Raw genomic sequence first — 24,685 nt, forward strand, 5'->3', positions numbered from 1 at the left:
AATTTGAATGCCAGCCATTTTCAGCAATGCTATGGAAGTCTTAGGATGAAAAATACTATATGCCCCCAGAGAAAGAACTGATGTAATTTATTTCAAATTGAAACATATTTTTAAAAATGCCTAATTTTTTTTTCTGATTTTAGGGAGTGAGTAGGTCTAATTTCTTTTACAGGATGACAAATATGGAAATATGTTTTACATGACAGTACAGATATAACCTATATCAAATTGTTTGCCTTCTCAATGAGAAGTAAGGTAAATAATGTAGGAGAGAATTTGAACTAAAAATTTAAAATACAGAATGCTAAACCTAATTTTACAGGTAATTGGAAAAACTGAAAGATTTGGGAAAAATAAATTTTAAGTAGTCTTTATTAGTTATTGTATAAAATAGAGTGCTAAAATAAAACCCTATGACCATTGATGTTTATTTCACTCTTTTTGAAGATAACTATCTTTAGATTTGAAGAAACACTACCTCTATTGATTTAAAACCTATCAAGGCATATAAAGTGTTACTTACTGATTCTAAACATTTTAGTACTTGAAAGAACTTTAGTAAATCATATCTTCCTCCACATAGGACCACACCAACCCTTTTCTTTTAGGCAAGAATATATCCTCCCACATATATTTTTAGAAATACAATTGCTCAACCTGATTTTAAGGATAAAATGCAATATATTTAAAAATGCCTTACACAATTTAAAAATCATTCTGCAAAAAACATTTTTAGGTGGAAATTGCAACTAAAACAGGAGCATGAGTTTTTATTGTACTCATATGTTATTTATTTCCTGCAAAATTTAGTCATTTAACTTTGTTATTAATCTGGGAAAGGTTTTCGGAGTATGATTGTTCATGCAATGTTTAAGACAATTATCAAATTTGGACTTCTAATGATAGAGGAATATTTAGAACATTACTTTTTGTCAAATTTCAAGACAAAAAATAGGTATCAAAAGAAAAGCTCTTTGTTTTTATTGGAAATCAGTTGTGGTATAGTGGAAATGTCCTTTGTTTGGATTTAGTGGAACTGTATACAAGTGTTGGTTCTGACATATTTATGTGGTTATCCTAGGACAAATCACCTAGTCTCCAACTCACTTTTCTTTGGTGTTGTTGCTATTGTTCTGTGTCCTTTGTTTTCTAAGAGGTCTACTGACCTTTTGGGGTCATGTCTTGGACTTGTGCATAAATTGGATTTGTAAGCCAGAATTATATAAAGTCATTAGCTTTCCTCTTTCTTCCAAAGTCATCAAAGTCCAATGGTAAGACGAAAATCAATATGATGACCTAAGATGCAATAGATGATCTTAGCATCTTTGATGTTTTACCAAGCTCTAAGTATTCCATAGAGTTTACTTCAATCACATTCTAAGCCTTTGGGACAAATTGTTTTAATCTGCTCATTCCACTGGGGAAAATCTTTACCTCCTTGGGACAGACATTCCCCTAATTCATGGAGAGTTTGGAGACCTAATGGGTTTGAGACTTGGTGACTACCTTTAATCTGGTTTAGCTCATCTGCTAAAATGCCTTTACCAGGATATAGGTACTTCACTTCTAAAAGTCACTGCAAAAAAAAAAAATAAATAAATCTATGCAACAAATTTCCCAGGGAGATTATAAAAAGCAAATTAGATGCTAAAAATGTTTGTTCTGGTGATTTTTTTTTTAATTTGTATTTATTTGCTTTATTTTTACTCTGGCAATTGTAGTTAAGTGACTTGCTTAACACTCACAGCTAGGAAGTGTTAAATGTCTGAGGTCGGATTTGAACTCAGGTCCTCCTGACTTCAGGCTGGTGTTCTATCCACTGCACTGTTGTGTTGTTGTTGTTTTTCTTTCAAACCATAATGACTGTATGAAAATCAGTAATTATTCAATCCATGACAGATAATGTTTCTAAGATAAAATGGGATCAAGCATACAAGCAAAAAATGAAAAAATATTTTCCTGAATAAATTTCTGTTGTATGACATTACAAGGAATCCTGGATGTTTAGGTGAATACAGCTCTACTTCTGGTTCTTTCATGCACTCTTGAGGTTTGATAGTATTACTGAATCAAGCAATCAGGCAAAGAACATTTGTTAAGACACCTATCAAATACCAAAATCTCTTTAAGGTTTTAAAATACATATTAAAAAAAAAAAGAGAAAGAAAGAAAAAAGAAAGAAAGAAAGAAAGAAAGAAAGAAAGAAAGAAAGAAAGAAAGAAAGAAAGAAAAGTATTTTCTTATAAGGAGCTTACATTTTGGGGGATGAGAAAAATATACACAAGAAAGTAAATTTAAAATATACATTCACCTCTCCAGGCATCAGTTTACCTTATTTATAAAATGTTTGGATTAAACTATGTTCAATTTAGCCATTACTTACTTACTCTCTAAAGCTTACTGGGTATTAGAAATACAGAAGTGAATCAGATAAATCTAATGTGGAACCCTGCCTTTAAGTACCTCTAAGGTAGGCCTACAAATATATTTTAAAATAAAATAACATAAGTGTAACAGAAATATCATGTACTTTAAGAAATTAAATGAAGGAAAGATTACTTCTTGTACCAGAATATTAAAAAAAAAAAAAGTGTCATTGGATTTGAGCTTTAGAAAATGGAAGAATTTTTACAATGGGAGTTGGCAGAGAAAGCACTGAATAAAGAAAGAGCAATGTGAATAAAATGCACAATTGGTCAAAAAGGTGGGACAAGGGCAGGAAATAGTAAGTGCTCTAGATTGCCTGGAGAAATGTGTTAAAAGAAACCTGGATTTATTTGCTTCAAATCTAAATTTCACTTTCCCCAAAGGTTCAGGAAATAATATTTAACATTTACAAATAAGATGATCTATATTTTATTAAAATCTAATCTATTTTATTAAATTTTGTGAATTTTTCCATTTAACGGAGAATTATAAATGCCAGACAAAGGAGATTTTAGATTACTCCTTACTCTCTTTGGGGGAGCTATTGAAAGTGTTTTGGTTATATCAGTGATATGATCAGAGTTGTATGTTAGGATATGTACATTGGTAGCAAGGTATAGCATGGATTAGAACAGGCACCAGACTATAGCAGAGTTTCTTAACTGTATATGAGAACTTCATGAAATCTTGAGGACCATTTCTCAAAAAATAGAACTTTTCAAATTAATAAAATATCTATAAGGAAATAAATTATATTGATATAACATTATCTAAATATTACACATTCACATAAGTGCAATGCCTCCCTACTGTGCCCAGGTTAAGAATTCTGATTTGTGAGACCACTTAAATTAAACATATCAAAAACAATAAATGCCTGAAGATGGTGAAAATAAGAATGCAAAGAAGAGAAAAAGAAACCAAAATATTATAAAAAATAAGTAAAAATACAGCCACTAATTGGTTAAGATTGATATGGTAAGTAAAAAAAAAATGGCAAAGATTATGCCAAGATCTCAAAACTACAGTAATTTAGTTAAATGGTGTTACTATGAATAAAATAGGGATATTAGGATAAGGGGCAAATTTTATAGAAGGCAGAGGATTTCGGGTTTTTATGTGGAGCTAATAATCTAGTTGCTATGTTCCAACAGTTGATAAACATTATCTCATTTAAACTCCACTACAACTCTTCTTTTGTTATCTCTATTTTGCAGTTGAGGAAGACAGAGGTTGTGACTAGTTCAAAGTTACATATTTTCAGGTGGAGGAGACATAGAGAGAGAAGAGAGAATGAAAGGTTGGGAGTCTTTTATTTTAGAGCATCATAACAAATAGAAGGAAACACATTCCTCTGATTCAAATTCTGCTTCCAGAATTGGAATTGTGGGCTCAGTAAAAGGGAAACTTTTGCTAAGGTCATTAGAATATGACTTCACCCAGAGTAAAGCAGGAGGCTGGTAATGGGGAATGCAGTAGAAGAGTGATCCTGGCAGCTTGTGCCATGATGATAATCATGAACAAGCATATTATTAACCCCTTAAGCATACTTTGTAAGGCAATGTTTGGATTTCTTTCTTTGTGTTTCAGGATGATTATTGGTAATGTTTCTATGAGTCCCTTCATATTAATCAGATGTCATCAACTTAGCATTTTTAAGTTTTCATTAAAAGCAATATTTAATCAGAAACTAAAAGTATTTGTTAATGGGCTGACCTAGTGAAATATCTCATGTCCTTGGTACAAATGAATGGAATTTGTTTACATCAACAAATCCATCCTTATTTGTAATTTCTCTAAATATATCTATGTGTGAAGTATATTGCAGTCTAACTTTGAAATTTGTGATCATAAAACAGAAGGTGGTAATATTTAAATTGAATTTAAGGCTTAAGTTGAATTTTAAACATAACTTTTTTTTTCTATATTTAAGCAAAGAAATGGTGAAACTGATGATTTCAAAACAAACTAGGAAGACTTGTATGATGTGGCCCATGACATGTGACATGTGACATGAACAGAATTAGTAGAACAATTTATACAGGAACAAAAATGTTGTAAAAGGAAACAACTGAAAGACTTATGAACTCAGATCATAATGACAACCAACCATGATTCCAGAGAACTCGTTTAGAGAAATGCTTCCTATTTCTTGACTGAGAGTCAAGAACTCAAGGTATAGAATAGACATATATTTTTTTGAATATGACCGATATAGTAATTTATTTTGCTTGACTATGCATAATGCTAACAATTATTTTCTTTGTTTTATTTTCAGTGCGAGATGGGAAGTAGGAAGGAGAAAATAGATTTTTGTTAATTGAAAAAAATGTTATTTAAAAAAGAAAGAAAAATAGCTGTAATAGATAAATTATATACAAAGAAATATGTGATGGATTTAATATGTTTTTCACAACATTGAGGGATTGATTTTCAATATATTTCAAAGAAATATATGAAAGGATTCAAAGAAACTATAGATAGTATTTCTTCAAAATTTAAATACTTTACAAGATTTTGAACTCATCAGTGTTGGTATTTTGTTTACTGATAAAGATTGAGACCTTACTTAATCTGTTTTTACATCCTCCAATGAATCCCTCTCATGAGACCCACTAATAAAATAGGGGTTTTTCTCTAGATCTCTTAGCATTGATTATCCCTCACTTTTCTCTTTGTGATTGGCGCCCTCTTTTGGTTATATACGTCTCTTATAACAGTTTTCATGGTACTTCTGAATTTTACGAAGTTAGTGTATTGAATGTTATCATACAAAACTAATGAGTGAGAGATTAGCAAAAAATGATCTATGTAGTTATATATACATTTCTATAAAATTTTTGATATTAACTTATTTACATACCAAGAGAGTCCTTGACTCTTTTATAATATGCAAAGGGAATGGATGGACTCTTATAGACAATTTTCTGAAACAAACCACATCTTTACAAGTATATAATTGACTGAAAATTATGGGAATGATGTTTCTGTGCTTATTGTTATTACCAAAAGAAAATTTGAGTCAGTAAAGTACCAAAAAACAACAACAAAAACACTTTAGTTGAAGATCTGCAATAGCCATCTACTAACAGTGTGTTTATGGGATGTCTATGGGCAAATGGCTTAATGTCTCAGTAACCTAAGCAAGTTTCTAAGACCACAGGCTTTATATGACTTGCAAGTCTCCATGAGTTGTTAATATGAATAGGATCAATTCTCCCATCAAACAGAAGCAGATAGCAGACTGAATTAAAATCAATAATACTTCAATATGTTGTTTACAAGGAATACATTTGAAGCAGAGATAAATACTAAGTAAAGATAAAAGGTGGAGCAGAATCTATTATGCTTTAGCTGAAGTAAAAAAAAATAAAACAGCAGGAATAGAGGTCCTGATCTCAGGTCAAGTAAAAGAAAACAAAGATTTAATTAAAAGAGATAAGGAAGGAAAGTATATCTTGTTAAAGGGTACCATAGACAATGAAGAAATATCAGTACTAAACATATATGCACTAAGGGTGACAGTATCCAAGTTCCTAGAGGAGAAGTTAAAAGAGCTTCAAGAAGTAATAGATAGTAAAACTATATTAGTGAGCAATCTCAATCTCCCTCTTTCACAAGATAAATGTCACCACAAAATAAACAAGAATTTAAAAGGGTTAATAGAATTCTAGAAAAAGTTAAATACGGTAGACCTTTGCAGAAAATTGAATAGAGAAAGGAATATACCTTTCACTCAATGGTACATGCCAAGTATACAAAAATTGACCAAATGATAGGGTATATAACAATCTCACAAATGCAGAAAGGCAGAAAAGTAAATGCATCCTTTTCAGATCATGATGCAATAAAATTATGTGTAATAAAGAGCCAGAAAAAATAGACCAAAAAGCATTTGGAAACTAAATATCTAATTCTAAAGAATGAGTGGTTTAAACAACAAATAATATAAACAATATTTTTCATCAAAGAAAATAACAATATGAGATAGCATACCAAACTTATGGCAGGCTGACTAAGAAGTTATTAAGATAAATTTTATATCACTAGATGCTTACTTGAATAAAATAGAGAAAGAGTAGATCAATAAATTGGGCATGAAACTAAAAAAGCTAGAAAATGAACAAATTAAAACCTCACAGTTAAATACAAAATTCAAAATTCTGAAAATCAAAGGACAAATAAGTAAAATTGAAACAAAAACTATTAAGCTAATAAACAAAACTAAGAGTTGGTTTTATGAAAAAAAATCAAAATAGATAAAACTTTGGTTAATTTGATTAGTAAAAGGAAAGAACAAAAGCAAATTACCAATACCAAAAATGAAAAAAAAAATCACCAATAAAGAGGAAATTAAAGCAATAATTAGGAGCTATTTTGCCCAATTGAATAATTTAAATAAAAAGATGAATACTTATAAAAATATAAATTGCCCAGATTAACAGATGAGGAAATAAATTATTGAAAGGGTCACATTTTAGAAAAAGAAATTAAACAAGCCATTAATGAACTTCTTTTTTTTTAAATTTATTTAATAGCCTTTTTATTTACAGGTTATATGTATCGGTAACTTTACAGCATTGACAATTGCCAAAGCTCTTGTTCCAATTTTTCCCCTCTTACCCCCCACTCCCTCCCACAGACGGCAGGATGACCACTAGATTTTAAATATATTAAAATATAAATTAGAGACACAATAAGTATACATGACCAAACTATTATTTTGCTGTACAAATAGAATCAGACTCTGAAATATTGTACAATTAGCTTGTGAAGGAAATCAAAAATGCAGGTGGGCAAAAATATAGAGATTGGGAATTCAATGTAATGGTTTTTAGTCATCTCCCAGAGTTCTTTCGCTGGGTGTAGCTGGTTTGGTTCATTACTGCTCCATTGGAAATGATTTGGTTGCTCTCATTGCTGAGGATCATTAATGAACTTCTTAAGAAAAAAATCCCCAGTGCCAGATGGATTTACAAACTAGAACATTAAATCATTGTTGGTAGAGTTGTGAATTGATCCAACCATTCTGGAGAGCAATTTAGAACTATGCCCAAAGGGCTATAAAACTATCCAAACTCTATGATTCAACTATGTCTCTACTGGGTTTGTTTCCCAAAGAGATCATAAAAAATGGAAACAGATCCACATGTGCAAAATATTTGTAGTAGCATTTTTTGTAGTGGCATGGAACTGGAAAGTGAGGGGATGTCTATCAGTTGGGAAATGGTTGAATGAGTTATGGTATATGAAATAATGGAATTTATTCCTCTATGAGAAACAACAAGCAGATTGGAAAGCCTGGAAAGACTTGCATGAACTAATGCCAAGTATAGTGAGTAGAACCAAGAGAACATTGTACACAGCAATAACAAGTTTATGTCATCAGCAGATTTGGCTTTTTTCTACAATCAGGGGATTCACAATTCTAATATACTTGTGATGGAAAGAGTCATCCTCATCCAGAGAGAGAACTATGGAGACTGAATGTGGATTAAAGCATAGTAGTATTTTCATTTTGTTGTTGCTGTTGTTTCTTTGCTTGTTTTTTTCTTATACTTATTTCTTTCACATTTTGATCTGATTTTTATTGTGGATCAACACAAATATAGAAATAGGTTTAGAATAATTTCACATGTTTAATTGGATTGCTTGCTATCTATGGGAGGGATTAGGAGGAAGGGAGAAAAAAAATGCAAAGCTGAATGTTGAAAATTATCTTTGCATATATTTAGAAAAATAAAAAAAAAAGCTATTAAAAAATCTCCACAAATAATTTATAAACCTTTATTGACTTTTTCTTTTTTCCCTTTTTAATCTCCCTTTTTCTTCTATAAGCAGAAGCACCAATGTGTATATTTTATTTATTTATTTTATTCTTAATTAAACACAAGAGACATTTCCATATACATCCTTCATTGGAAAAATACTACTATAGTATAGATCTTTACTGGACTCAGATGGCTCTGGAGGAGAAAGTGAGACTGGTGACTTTGCACAGCTCTGCCTTATCTAAATTCAATTCATTTGCATGTCATAGCATTATCTCCTTGAGCTCATGGTCCTTTGTGAGAGTGAAGAACAAACAATAACAATAACCCTTCTCCTACAATATGATACAATAGATAAAGTATTAGTATGGGCATCAGGAAATTTGTGTTGAGTTCCAGCACTAGCTCTATTCTTAACTAATATTGTGACCTTGCCAGACCTGATAACTTTTGGGGGTTCTTAGTTTACTCAATTATAAAATGAGAGATTTTGAATTATCTCAGAAGGGACCAACTCCAAAATGTTATAAATATACAATTTTAGCTAAAAAAAAATATTTATATTGCTCATCATTTAAAAAGAGCCAGTAGCTTTTATATTTTCAAATAATGTCAAGGTTTTCTGTCTATCCACCTGAGTTAGATTCACAGAATCATACATCGAGCCAAAAGTGGCCACTAGGGTAATATAGTTTTACTCTTTTTGCAGCTAAGAAAACTGAGTTAGTAAGCACATTTAAAACAGATAGTGGTGAGCCTCAAATGCATTTCCAGCTACCTGCTATATGTTTCCAACTAGATTCCTGCCTGTATTTAAACCCAGAATGCATATAAATAATTGTTATTTTTACCCTAAACTCTTTACCTCAGTTTAAAGTCATTATCTATTTAAATGCCATTCCTATAGTTAACCTGTCTTCTATCCTTAGATATAAATTATGCTCTCAATTTCTTTCATTGATTCTCTTCTTTCTGTTCCACAAGTGTCTATATCTTAGTTTATTGTCTTTCTCCTAAAAAACATTCTAACTGATTTTCCTGACTGTAGTCCTTCTGTATCTTTCTTTTCTAATATAAAAGCTGTAAATAAAAAGTTCTAAAGCTAATTCTCCTAAATAGAGTATTCTGGCTATCTCACTCCCTAATTCCTACGCATTAAACATATCTTTACATGGAAATGACCAGGGGGGCCTGAAACTCTCTCTCACTTACTTTCTCTTTCTCGGACTTTGAGGGGAATGCTTGAGAAACTCCCTCAGAGAAGCTCTCTCCTGAGAAACCTGCCCCAGGGAATCAATATAAGTGGTTTTATTTTGTTATCTGCCTGGGACTAGTTGAGTCCAGGACCACTCCTACTAACCCAAGCTGGAGATCTAGATATTGACCTTTATTGAGTTGGAGATTAGTCCAGGGACACTCATTCAATTCAAAGATTCTCTATTCTGATTTCAAATCAAACTGCTCCCAGCTCCCACTAAGAGCTACCCATATAAAAAAACTTGCTTCAGCTCAGTTCCTTACAAAAGACCTAAAAGCAGGAATCATGCCAAGCTAAAGGACCTCCCTTGAAGGCATAGCTACCTGTGGGGGACTCTCTATCCTCTGAAAAGACATTCTCTTTTTCAGCGCTAATCTTTCTTTGTCTCTCTCATCCATTTCCCTAACAGGACCTTACCCTTCTTTACCTTTTTGTTAGGACTTCTCTGTTAGACCTTTATCTCTCTGCTGGAACCTTGCCACTTGGAAGTCAGTCTTCCTAGCAAAAGCTAACTTCCCCAATGCCAAGTGCCAATAAACTTATTTTGCCTATTTAACTTTTCAGGTTCATAAATTCATTTATGAAATCCTACACCAACCAGAAGGTGTTCCCACAACTCTGTGCTCTGCACCTAACCTCATCAACACTACCCACACTTCATGTACTTCATGAAACTTTTTTTTAATCACAAGAAGATAAAGAGTTTATTTTTCTTCAGTATTGTCCTTCTTTCTCTATATTTGCTCAAATTGCATCAGATATTCTCTGTGGATTCCACCCAAAACTCTGCATGTTAAAATATTTTTCTTTCTGTCAACATTTCAGGTGCAAGATTTTTCACAAATTCTTCCATGACTTACTCAGTTAGATATGTTTCTCTACCACTTTTAGTTTTTCAATATTTTCTTTTTGAGTTCTCTTAAGATGTTAATAATATAACTCATGTTAGTGATTTCCACTCAATTGCTTGAAATCCTTTTTACCTTTACACTACTGTAAACTCTTTGAATAAAAAGAAAGAGCTTTATTATTATTATTATTATTCTATATATCTGTATAATCCCTAGAAAATTATAACTGAGGGTGACCCAGTGGTTAAGAAAGAGGCACATGATTGATATGGGGAGGCTACAATGCCTTAGCAATGAGGAATTGAAAAGAAATTGTATAAATGTCATGAATATAATCTGAGAGGAAAGTCGACTGGTCATGTGAAAAATTATGACAATAACCAATATCTAGAAAATCTTTCCTTTCCCACCCAACCACCAGCATACACTAAGTGGAGTGATTTAGGTAAGAGACAAACAAGAATGAGAGATCAAAGGGAAATGATGATCTGCTCTAGCTGAGGAAGGATCCAGTTCAATGAGATACAATTATGTCCCAGAATATGTCTAATGCTCAAAACAGTGTCCTGCATAAAGTCATCTGTGGTAAGTAATATCTGAATTAAAAGAAAAGAAGATAGCTAATTTTAAGATTTGTCATATCATTACATATGTTTTCCTAAATTGAGAGGCAACTACATTACCAATATATTATACTATTTAATGAAGTCAACTTTATGAAATTGCAAACTTTTTTGATCTATGTAGATTTTTCAATTGTGTTTAAAAAGATAGTAGGTGATAGAGTTGCATAAATTGCTAAGGCACTTTTCTCTGATTTAAAACGAATTTGCAAATAACCTAAAAGCCAAAATGCATTCAAATGTAAATAAGGTAAATAAGGAGGGAAAATAACCAGCTTAATTATGTGTTAGCACATATGCTGATAAAAGCTACACAATAACTATCTTAGGCCATTTTTTTTTTTTTTTCCATCAATACATGCTACCAAGGCAATATACATTTAAGCATTATTTCTCACAAAATCCTACTGTGGAGCATGACCTCCCATTACTAAAAACAAGATAAAATGAAACACACTTCTTATTCTTTGTCTCCCTAGCTAATTCTAGTCATCAGATTGCTCAGAGTTTTAGCAGATGTTTCTTCTTTTAGATGCAAGGCAATTTAATGAGCTAGTGTTTCTCCCCTCCCTTTTTTAAAAACGTCTATCCCTGGAGCAAATAAGCAAGATCTTTTTAACACTTTGTAAATCAATGTTGCATGTTTCCCTTAGTTATACAATGTAATTGTATGCTAGTGATTATTTATGATGGTATTCAAATGATTTTGAAATTATGGGTTTAAAATTTTATGAGTGATAAGGGGGATTTTTCCAGGAAAAAAGTTCTGTATTGATAATGCAATATAGTATAATACAGAAGGCTTAGTGTGCATTTTACCTCAAATGTTGACATGGTTTGGCCTGGATATTTTAAAGATAAGGATAACAATTTTCTAAGATAATAATAATGAGATTTCATATGACTGATAATCCTATAAGTAGAAAAATCAAATATAAATTGTTGTGCCCACAACATATAGGTTGGCATAGTGGATAGAGAGCTAAGCCTTAACTTCAGAAAATTCTTGTTCTCTTAAATTTATGCTGAATCATCTTAGGCAAATCATACTATATGATACTTTAAATTTCTCCTTAAATTTCAGGGTAAAGGTACATCAGTAATGATACAGGGAACTTACTCATTAAGTAATTCTTTGTGACCATGTAAATCATTTAAATGCAAAACAATGTTGGTACAACTAGTATTTTAGCCAAAAAATGTATTAGACTAATGCATGAAAAGATTTTGATGATAAGATATTCTAAAGATATGTCATAGGATCTCCTTCATTTTAAAATCTTACACTAATGCCTCCTATGATTATGAATTTGAGGAAGAATTATCAATCTTGCCAAGGAGAAAAGGCCTGAAATGAGGCCCAGATGTGAACTTTATTCTTGGCATTTGAGAACAGCCTAATTAAGCTTAGAGAGAGTATCATAAGAGTAGCTGAATGATGAGAATATTTCTAGCTTCAGTATCTATAACAAACCAACTATATAAAATTAGAGAAGGTTTGAGGTTTAAAATGAAAGAATAAAAAGCCACATCATTGGAATTATTGATACTGAAAATATGGAAGTATTTTATTAATTGTTCACTATGATGATGCATCATGATGCTATATCTTTTCATCTTTCCTATAACAATATAATTGCACTGAATCACTGACATCCTTGATTTGAAATTTGGAAGGAAAAAGAGTATTCTTTTTTTTAATTAAAGCTTTTTATTTTCAAAATATATACATGGATAATTTTCAACATTCACCCTTACAAAATCTTGTGTTCTAATTTTTTCTTTCCCTTCCCCAAACACCTCCCCTAGACAATAAGCAATGCAACATATGTTAAATGTTCAATTCTTTTACACATATTTCCACAAATATCATGCTGCATAAGAAAAATCAGATCAAAAAGTAAACAAAATGAGAAAAAAAATACAAGCAAACTACAACAAAAAGAGTGAAAATACTATGTTGTGATCCACATTAATTTCCCTGTGTCCTTTCTCTGGGTACAGATGAGTCTCTTCATCACAAGACCATTGGAACTGGCCTTAATCATCTCATTGTTGATGAGAGCTATGTCCATCAGAATTGATCATCATATAATCTTGCTTTAGTCATATATAATGATCTCTTGGTTCTATTTATTTCACTTAGCATCAGTTCCTGTAAGTCTCAAAGAGAGCATTCTTAATGCAAAAAAAAAAAAATTACATTGTAAAGATAGCTAGGAAGTGGTGTACTTGTAAGAAATAGAACCTTTATTTTTTTTTTTGCATTAAGAATGCAGCATTTATTATTGTTTATTATGTCTTGCTTCTCCTCATTAGACTTTTTTATGAGAGGAAGTACTTAGATATTCTTTCTACTGTTTTTCTATTCCTTCTTCTCAATCTCCCTATCTCTCATCCCCCTTTTCTTTTTCTCTTTCCTTTGTGTACTCTCTCTCTGTCTCTGTTTCTGTCTCAGTCTCTGTCTCTCCCTCTTTCTGTCTTTCTCTAATAGACTCTACCTATTTAAACTTAATTTTGCAATATCCTTGAACTTTGAAATCACTCCTTTCTCTTTCTCTTCATCTTCCTTCAAATTTACCTTTTTTCCCAATGAATATTATTGATTCAAAGGTAGATGCCAATAAAAAAATATGTTAAACATGATCATGTTACTCATAGGGCATGGTAATACTCTCTGTAATTCTGGTATATCAGTAACTTGGCTTCAATTAAAGGAAAAAAAAACTGTATTATTCTGTCATAGCAGTTCTTACTTCCTACTTATATGAACTCCACTTTAATGTGTTTAGATTAGTTTGTCCTCAAATATGTTTAAAGATAAGTGTCTCTTTTGCTTATTGCAGTCAGGTAAAGAAATCATTTTTGGTTTCTGCCTCAGATAAGTGGCAGATCAGATCAGATGCAGAGATCCTGGAAAGGACTTAGGCTATGGTAAAAACTAAAAGAACTCTAGTACTTTGAGACAATCTCCCATCCGTAAACTACTGGAAATTTGAATTTGTGAAGGTTTGAAAGGGAACAAATACCAATTTAGTACTTCATCAAATTTGATCTAATACTTTAGACCTCATTTATCACATTGCTTTGCTACTTCCTATTTCAGGGAATTATGTATGTATCTGTATTATCCTGCTATTCTATTTTCATCTATGAAGATAAGAAAATAAAATAATAGAACAAATTTGAGAATCCTCTGAGATTATCCAATACAATCACCATCATAAAGATGACTGACAAATTGAAGAAACTGAGGCCCAGAGAAGTTTATTGACATGTCCAAAGTCATATAACATAAAAACTTTAAGTGCCTGATTTATAATCCAGTGTTTTTAGAATCAGTCATCCAGTCCCTAATATGTACCAGGTACAGTGATAAGTATTCAAGATACAAAGAAGGACACAAAACAAAACAAAACAAAAAAAAAAAATGCAACAGTATTTGCTTTAAAAAAAATCAAAATCTTATGGTGGACACACCATAAAAACAACTATTTACAAACAAGATATATATACTGGATGAATTGAAGATAATAAATAGAGGGAAAACCTTAAAATCAAGGAAGATCAAGAAAGGTTTCTTGCAGAAATTGCATATAGGATGATTCTTGAAGCAAGCCAGGGAAGCCAGAAAGAAGAGATGATAAAGGAAATTATTCTAGGTATACAGAAAAGTCAGAAAATATACTCAGAATCATGAGATGGAGTATCAGATTTAAAGAATAGCAAGATGATCAGTGTCACAGAATGACAGAGTTTATGGGGAAGTATAAGATAAACAGAATGAAAATAGGAAGGGGCAAGATTAAAGGGCAAAGCCTTTCAATGGGCTTTAAATGGCAGAGGTTTTTTGTTTTTTGTTTTTTGATCATAGAGAAAATATGAAGAAATGGAATTGATAGATTTGGTTAATTTCATGGTCAGACTTGCACTTTAGGAAAACCAATTTTAACTCTAGCACAGTGTTTTGCATTCAGTAAGTACTTAAAAAAGTTTGAAATAAGAATAGGTAAAGTACTTCAAATTTTATGTCTAATTTAGGAAAGCTTATATTCAAGTTGTTTAAATATGTTTTTCAAGCATTTTTATAAACATATGACACATATTTCCTGAATTTAACTTGCACATTAATTTATTTTGCATTCACCTTCTTAACTCATTAGGGTTCCTTTAATCTGATGTATTAGAAGGTGTCTGACTGTCTGTCTATCTGTCTGTCTCTGTCATGAAAAGCAGTTATCAGAAAGTGGATAAAGCATCCAGTCTTGCAGTCAGGAAGAACCAGATTCAAGCCCTGCCTTTGATACATATATACTGCCTGTGTGACCCCCTAGGCAAATCATTTAAACATTCAAAGCCAGAGGAAACTCTTTCATTCTTTAAGTTATAAAGCTGGTTTATATCTGTTCCTCAATAGAAGAAGAAATTCCCCCTCTTATTCCACTTCAAATGAAATCACTGGTTTAACCCTTCCCCCATATAAAGGATAAATAGAAAAAAAAATAGATATTTCCCAGGCAAGGAGAAGAGAGTGCTCTCTTTGTACATGTGTATTAGGTACTTGAGTTACTAAACTGAGAAAAACCATTTATAAAGTGGTCCCTCGTGATCTCAAGAAAAGAAGTGCATGGCGGACTTGATTCGTGTGAAAAGATAAGGAAGCTGTGGATTTTCAGCATAGTCGGCTGCTCTTTTCATTAGCAGAAATACAAAATCCCTCAGAAAACTCAATTTAAACTGAATTGCCTACACAGAGCCATTTCAGAGTCTTATGTGTGGAGTCAATATGTAAACAGAATATTGTCACTTTGGGTGACAGAAAGTGGAAGAGCAATTTTAAAAGCAAATTTAACTTCTAATACTTTGGATTCTCTAAATTGTTGGATAGAGAAATATGAATATAGACTAAATATCCAGGAATGCTTCTCAAAATGCAATATGTGTAGTGGAGTAGGTAAAGGAAGTAACTATTGAATTTGTAAGAGAATTCTAAGTACTACCAATCCAAAAATTAAGCTGAAAATGTGTTAGATTTTAAAAATAATTGTTTTACATATATATATATATATATATATATATATATATGTATATATTTATACACAGTCAATTAACTGTCTTTGAGCACCTAGGTTACTGTACCTAGACTTGAGAATACCAGATTTCAAATCTGGTCTCAGAAATTTATAGCTATGTAAACTGAGGTAAATCACTAAAACATTTTTGCCTCAGTTTCCTCATTTGGAAAATGAGCTGGAAAAGAAAATGCCAAATTACTTCTATATCTCTACCAAGAAAATTCTAAATAGAATCATTAAGAGTAAGATATAACTGAAATGACTGAAGAAAAAAATTATCTTTATCTCTTTCTCTTCCTTGTCTCTCAAAACTGAACACTCCCTTGGAAAAAGCAAAAGAAAACAAAACAAAATAAAAAAGAAAATTAAAAAATAAGCTAAGCAAGTTGTCCTGAAAAAGCCATTGCATCTGTCAATGTATATATCATTCTGTGTCCAAAGTCTTTCCTGAGAGTTTAGAAATGTGTTCTGTCTTCTATCTTGCTATAATAAAACTTTTAAATGTAAATAAATTGAGTTAAGTTGCATGGCAGTAATTTTTGTATTGCATTCAATGAATCTCTTGTAAAAAGGAGCTCTCCTAAGGACATTTTTGGAAATATTTCTTGCATTTGCCACTCTGTGCTCTCTATAATGGCTGACCATTAAAATCTACTTTAGAAATCTTAAATGTACTCAACAATACATTCATATAATTAGCTGTGTAGAAACAATAGAAACTGATGAGTTGATGAATTAAAAACACAATTTTTATTTTTTTTTCCCTTTCTCTTCTTTTCTTTCTTTTTCTTTTTTCTCTTTTAATTCTTTTTTTTTGTTCATCTGCAATGAAAGCATATTTATAATTGCAAGAAATGTATGACTTGATATTACAGTAAAGAAACTTCTGTTCTACTGAATACACAATGGAGCATAATAGGATGTGAGGAAAGAGATTATAACACATTATAATTCAAGAAAGCACATTTTGGGGAAATAAGAAATCTAGTGAGTGTGCTGCTCTGGGAGGAAGTATTCAAATCTCTAAGTATTGAAAAACCTTGGAATATCATAAGGGACACAGTGATTAAAATACAGATGAAAGTACTTCAACAAAAAGAGAATGAAAAGAGCAGGAAATAGCTAATGGTTCTTTGCAAAAACTCTTTCGTTTGCGTAGAAAAATAGACACATTTTGACAAGGAATAAAAATGTAGAAAATGAAACAAGATTTTCCATCAATTAAAACTAGTATGGAAAATATATATATTTAAAGACTTTATATAAAGTGTAAATGTTTTTATATAAAAAACATAACTCTGGAGCAATAATACAAAAATATTAAAAATCATATTCCTAAGAGATTGATAAATTTATTATTATAATTATTCATCATGAAAAATGAGTTTTTATGAAGTTCTTTATACTTTATAAGGAAAGCTATTCATTTAAGTGTCTAATATCTCTGGAAGTAAATTGTAAAAATCATGAAACATAGGGAAAATATTCACAAATGAAGAAAGCATGAAAATCAATTTGTAATATACGTTCTAGAATATTGTGTTCCACTAACTTCATTATCTAAAATTATTGTTTCAAAATGGCTAAGAATTAGAAATATTTTAATTTTTATGCAAATGAAAATATGTTTTAATACTGAATTCATATCTCAATTAGCAGGATTATATCTGTTGAAATAGAGAGACAAAAATTGGGAATAATATTGGTAAGATTAGAGTTATTGTTTCTGAGCTCTGAGTTTGATTTATATATTGGCTTTACTTCTCTTACTTTCAATGAGTTCAAGTCACCAGGACTGGAACCTAGCAAATGTGATAACAAGGTTGCTGATCCAATATCAGTGATGACCTTTCAAAATTATGTGGAAAAAGTTGCTAGAGACCTAAGAACTACAAGAAGTTGTTCTATAAAGATGATATCTGAAGCACTGCTCAACATTAATCAACAAGAAATTATTAAGTGATTAATATGTGCTATGTACTGTGCTAAACATTGGAAATATGAGGGGGTAAGGCAAAAATAGTTTCTGCCCTCAAAGAAATGTAAATTGATATATTTAAAATAAATGCAAAGTATATGGAAAAATATTTTCAGTGAAGAAAGAACTGGCAGCTGGAGTATAGGATGAGATGGTGATACAAGTAAACATTTCATCTTAACAAAGGTTAAAGATTCTAAGATTGAGGTTGGAAGAAAGAACATTCTAGTTTCGGAGAAAGCCAAGTCAGGATATGAAGTATTTTTGTGCAAGGAATATCAATTTGGTCAGTATGACAGAATTGTATGATACTTTGAGGGTCTTGAAAAGTTTATTGTGAAAAGTTCAAATGTAACTTAAAGAAAGTTGAGGTATTGAGTGATTAAGTAACTCATCCATCACATAGCATGTGTCAAAGGCAATGCCTGAAATTAGGTCTTCAAGACTTCAAAGTAAATCATCTAATCACTTTCCTATCACCCTTCAAAACTGTTATTATTCACTAATATTATGCATTCCAAATATTTATTGTAATTTAGTAGTACTTAAACATGTAGTGGCTACTTCAAATAGCATGTCAATGGGTTTCTATTTTAAAGAGATTTAAATAAAACATCATTTTAACATCACCGCCAATCAAGCTAATTAAGTTAAGATTTCTCCAATAGTGCGCTTGGCTGTATTGTTTGTGGTTTGTGACCACATTGTGTCCAATTCAAAAAATTTAATGCAAACCAGATATTTTAGGAATTGCTCTGTTACAGAAAAAAAAATCAATGAATATTTAAGTTAGTGCATCTTTGAATCATTTTTATTTTGTCAATAATGTGAATTTTAATAGTATAAATATTTTTAAAGAATCACTATTGTCATAAAAAGTGTATGTTCATTTTTAGAATTATAAACCATTTATTCTTCTCCTTAGTCATTCCCAATTTTTTTCTTTCTGTCTGTATAGAAATAGAATAAAAAGAATCTGTTTCAAGAAAATTCCTTTATTAATTTTCCCATTATCAAATATTTTTAAGATTTCAGTACAGAATATTTTTGTGAGCTCATAAAACCAGAAAAAGAATATAATGCTGGGGGATGGGGGAATGTGCATGTTAAATTTCAAATTATTTCACCACTACCTAATTTGAGTTTCTTCTATATATATTTTTTTTTTGAAAATAGAACTTTGTTTTAAAAAAAATGGAATGCTTCACAAATTTGAGTGTAATCCTTGCTCAGGAGTCATACTAATCTTCTTTGTATCATTCCAGTTTTATGATATGTGTTATTGAAGTGAGCATCAACATTTTTTTTTCCTTAGTCTCATATTTTTATTTTTCATGATCACTGAAACTTCAATTCAAGTGATAAAGGTCAAAAGTTAGTTCTTGAAAATTTCTTCAAACCCATATAGTAAAATTCTCTTCTGTTTCAAATTGTTGAAATGAAAATATTCTTGAAAAAGCATCTTTTGGATACAAGCTTGAGATTCTGACACAACTGATTGCCATCATGTCAGCTATCCTCATGAAGGATCCCACTTATACCTGTCATTTAAGAGCAAATGTGCATAGATTTTCTGTACTGCCCATATATTTGTGTTGTTCTATCATGTCCAATTTTTTGTGATATCTTTTGGAGTTTCCTTAACAAAAACTAAAGTGCTTGGCCATTTGCATCTCCAGTATATTCTACAATTGAGCAGACTATGATATTCAGGGTCAAATGACATGCCTAGAGGTCACAGAGCTAGTAAGTGTCTGAGACTAGAGGTGATTGCGTGAAAATGAGTCTTCTTGACTTTATAGCCTGGTACTCTATTCAAGGAGTCATTAGCTGCTTTACTAAACACACATAATCTATTCATATAATTTTTAATTCTTCAGGGGTAATCCGGGAACAATAGACTTACACAGATATATATATATATATATATATATATATATAAATTTATACATAACATGTAAATATAAATAGCTATCTATAGACATTTACATATAAATTTGTTTACAAATACATTTATAATATATAGTTACTTTTTTAGTATACATATTTTCCCACATATACTTATGCACATATACATAATTAATGCATATATATATATATATATGTGTGTGTGTGTGTGTGTGTGTGTGCACGTGAGTATATGCCTACACATTATATTGATTATTCATTTAAGATGTCACTTAGGAGACTAGACAGTAATGAGGCTGACCAATATTACCTGAAATTTTAGTTCTTTTTCATAGAATAGTAATGAAATAAGGAAATACACTAAAGTGACTAATGCTTCCTCTAAAAAACAAAACAAAACACAACAAAAAACATTTTATTCAAATGAGCTTCAAATTCATTAGTAAGCTGCTTCTACTGCTGTGAATAGCCAATCTCCCTGGGATATTCATTATCATGCCAGAGTTACTTTATGAACATTTTACTAAAAAAATTCTGTGACATTCAAAGCTCCAATTGGCAATGTGGAGTAAAAATTGCCATACAGAGACATTAAAGGGACTTCAATAGCAACTGAATCTGCTCCTAAGTTTGTATTGGTGATCCTGCTGTGCCCATTGTTTTAAAAGTGCTTGTTCCTGCTGGGGTAGTCATTTCAGTGTTTATGCATGACTAAACTTCCAGAATGATCATGGGATCATATTTGGTGAGTCATAGAGAGGTTAGGAAGCCTTGAATACCATAATCATTATTGAAGAGGTTGAAGAAAATTGTTCTTTTTTTTGCCCTTTTATCTACTATATTATCGAGATACTAGAATTCAAATAATTTTCACACCTCAAAGTCCATTTCAGTTGATCTGATTAAAAATTAAATTTTAGGACATGCATTTTCCATTTATTGAGTTCTGTTTTTTAGAGTATTTCAAAGGAACAATAGCTTCATTTTAATAAAATTTTCAATTAATGTTGATTTATTATTAAATACTAAAAATGAAAATGAAATTTAACTTAAAATAAAAGTTTTCTTTTAAGAAATGTTATGGCTAAAAAGGTGCTGTGCAAAACAGAAACTAAGAAAGCTTAAATGTCAAGTAAGAATGATCATGTATCAATGTATAGAAGTGTTACTATACTAGTATATTTAAAAACATGCTTAAATAGTGTCATTTAGCAATGAAAATATTCTAAAACAAATAAACGTATTTCTGCATGACAAAATCATGTGAAGTTTATTTAATTAGGCTGTCTTACTAGTTACATCTAGTAGTTTAAGAGCACTGACCTCTAGTAATATAATTGGTAGAAGACAAAGGTACATTACTCTTTCTGTTTATTGGATTTTCATTTTTTTAAATCTTTTAATCTAGATCTTTTATTTTATTCATTTAAAATGTTCCTCATTCTAATGTGCCTTGTTCAAATCTGTAACTGTCTTAGAAGAGTTAAGAAACTAGACTTAGGTAACATAGCAATTATATTTTAAATATCTGCTAATTTTATGTAGGATTCCTTTAAATAAAGTTCTATCTTTTTATTTTCTAATGGATGTAAAGCATAAAAAGTTGATTAATATATCCATTAACTATTTTTGTTGATTTTGTTTTAATGACTATCTAATTCATATCAAATATATATAAAGATTCAGCTTAATAAACATGAATGAACTAAACCTTAAGCAATGAAAAAGAGGATGTAAAAAGCTACAAAATGACAATTCAATTTATCAACAAGAATTTATTAAGTCTTCTGGAGGTACAGCCAAGATGGAAGAATAAAGCCAAGAAGCTCCTTGAGCTCTCCCAATTTTCCTTGAAAACCAAATGAAATCAAGACTCTGATAAAATGAAACCACTCTCAAGCTCAAGATAGATTAGACAAACTTCAAGACAGTCAGTCTCACTGGGGTGAAAAGAGGTGCTCATAGCATATCAGAAAATGTCTGGGAAAACTGGTGAGAGGGTCTTACTCACAGAAATTAAGACCCATTTCCTGGCTCAGTAGAGGAGGAGACCAGTAAGACAGCCTCTAGTCCAAGCTCTGATAGCAAATAGAGACCAGACTATTTCCTGAAAAGAGTAGATAACATTACCCCTTGCAAACACAAGAGGCCTTGTGTTCAAAATCAAGGTTCAGAGCTGCATAGGAAATTTAGGACAATACTCCCTTTATCTCAGGAACAGAGCTAAATGATAAAAATTTAAAAAAGAAGAAATGCAAAAAGAAAAGGAAAGAAAAGGAGCAAGAAACACAAAAGAACATTTACTATAGACAGTTACTTTGATGAAAAGGAAAACAAAAACATCAACTCAGACAACAACAAGATGTCCACAGGGGAAATCTCAAGGAGTACTATGAATTGGTCTCAAGCCCAAAGAGGCTTCTTGTGAGTTTTTATAAAATACTTCAATAGACAAATAAGAGAGGTAGAAGAAGAAAATGAAAAAAGAAAGAAGTATAGAAAAGAGAGTCAACAGCTTGGAAAAGGAAGGCAATACCTTAAAAAATACAATTTGCCAAATACAAAAAAAAAAAACAATAATAAAATAAAAATGCAATGAAGAAAACAACTGGAAAGTATGATTAATAAAATGAAAAAAGATACAAAAACTGATGACAATCAAAATTAAAACATTAAAATTAAATTAACACAATAAAACATTAAAAACTAGACCAGGACAAATGGAAACTAATGATTCTGTGAGACATTAAGAATGAGTCAAACAAATTAAAAAGAATGAAAAAACTGAAGAAAATGTAAAATAACTCATTTGAATAACAGTTGACCAGGAAAATAGATCCAGGAGAGACAATTTAAAAAATATTGGTCTATATAATGGCCATGACCAAAAAAAAAAAAATGCTTGGATAGCATTCTTCAAGAGATCATGGAAAACTACTCTGATGTAACAGATGGGGAAATAGTCATCGAAAAAATCCAATGATCATTTCTGAAAAGAGATCCCATAAGGAAAACCTCCAGGAAAATTATGCAAAACTCCAGAAGTATAATTTCAAAGTAAAAATACTGCAAGATGCCAGGCAAAAGCAACTCAAGTATTAAAAAGCAACAAGCAAGATTACCCAGGATCTGGCATTGTATACAATAAAGGATTGAAGGGCCTGAAATATATATTCCAGAAAACAACGGACCTGGGTTTACACTTAAGATTTAAGTACCAGGTGAGCATCATTTTTCAGGGAAGGAGATTGATCTTTAATAAAATAAAAGATTTCCATCATTTCTATTAAAACAAAACAAAGCAAAAGAGAACCAGAAAATTTGATCTGCAAACATAGGATTCAAGGGAAGCGTAGAAAGGCAAACATAAAAAAATATAGATAATGTAAAGGTTAAAGGTTTATATCCCTACATTAGAAAATGAGATATGTACCCTTGAGAACTATATTGGTTATTGGGATAGACAGAACAGGACATCACATGGACAGAGGAGGTGATTTTGAATGGGATCTGATGTGATAATATCAAAGAAAATGATAGCAAAGGGTAGAAAAAGTATTGTACTGGGAGAAGAAAAAAAGAGCAGGAATGATGGGACAAATTCAACCTCATAAAGAGGCATGAAACACCTATTATAATAGGAGGAAAGGTGGGAGGAGGATGAGTATTGTCTGAAGCTTGATCTCATCAGTTTTGCCTCAAAGATGGAATACCTTAATAATTCAGCTGTATGTAGAGATTTGTGTTACTGTATAAAGAAATAGGAGGAGAAAGGAGGAAAGAAAAGAGAGGGGCTGAATAGAAGAAAGGGCAGAACACTAAGTGAAAGGGGTAAGAGAAGGGGAAGATAGGGCATGTAGTGGATTGGGTGGGTTAAAAACAAAATATTACTAAGGAGGAAATACAGGGTATAAAGAGAGAATAAAAGTATATTTATCTATGACCAAAGCAGAACTAGAGATCATTACTGATCACAAAATAGAAAATTTTGATTATACCAAACTGAAAAGTTTTTGTACAAACAAAACTAATGCAGACAAGATTAGAAGGGAAGCAATAAACTGGGAAAATATTTTTACAGTCAAAGGTTCTGATAAAGGCCTCATTTCCAAAATATATAGAGAATTAACTCTAATTTATAAAAAATCAAGCCATTCTCCAATTGAAAAATGGTCAAAGGATATGAACAGACAATTCTCAGATGAAGAAATTGAAACTATGTCTAGTTATATGAAAAGATGCTCCAAGTCATTATTAATCAGAGAAATGCAAATTAAGACAACTTTAAGATACCACTACACACCTGTCAGACTGGCTAAGATGACAGGAAAAATTAATGATGATTGTTGGAGGGGATGCGGGAAAACTGGGACATTGATGCATTGTTGGTGGAGTTGTGAACGAATCCAACCATTTTGGAGAGTAGTTTGGAACTATGCTCAAAAAGTTATCAAACTGTACATACCCTTTGATCCAGCAGTGTTACTACTGGGATTATATCCCAAAGAGATTATAAAGAAGGGAAAGGGACCTGTATGTGCACGAATGTTTGTGGCAGCCCTTTTTGTAGTGGCTAAAAACTGGAAACTGAATGGATGTCCATCAGTTGGAGAATGGCTGAATAAATTGTGGTATATGAATATTATGGAATATTACTGTTCTGTAAGAAATGACCAACAGGATAATTTCAGAAAGGCCTGGAGAGACTTACACGAACTGATGCTGAGTGAAATGAGCAGGACCAGGAGATCATTATATACTTCAACAACAATACTATATGATGACCAGTTCTGA

General features: G+C 31.3%; 1 non-coding gene across 1 annotated transcript; it reads right to left on the reverse strand.

Moving 5' to 3' along the window:
* Positions 1-19,171: 19,171 nt before the first annotated feature.
* On the reverse strand, positions 19,172-19,278 carry LOC111719533. The gene has a single exon (XR_002769646.1). It is a non-coding gene; the product is annotated as a U6 spliceosomal RNA (small nuclear RNA).
* Positions 19,279-24,685: the final 5,407 nt, after the last annotated feature.

This window comes from Sarcophilus harrisii, chromosome 1 (genome assembly GCF_902635505.1).
Source record: "Sarcophilus harrisii chromosome 1, mSarHar1.11, whole genome shotgun sequence".
Lineage (NCBI taxonomy): Eukaryota > Metazoa > Chordata > Mammalia > Dasyuromorphia > Dasyuridae > Sarcophilus > Sarcophilus harrisii.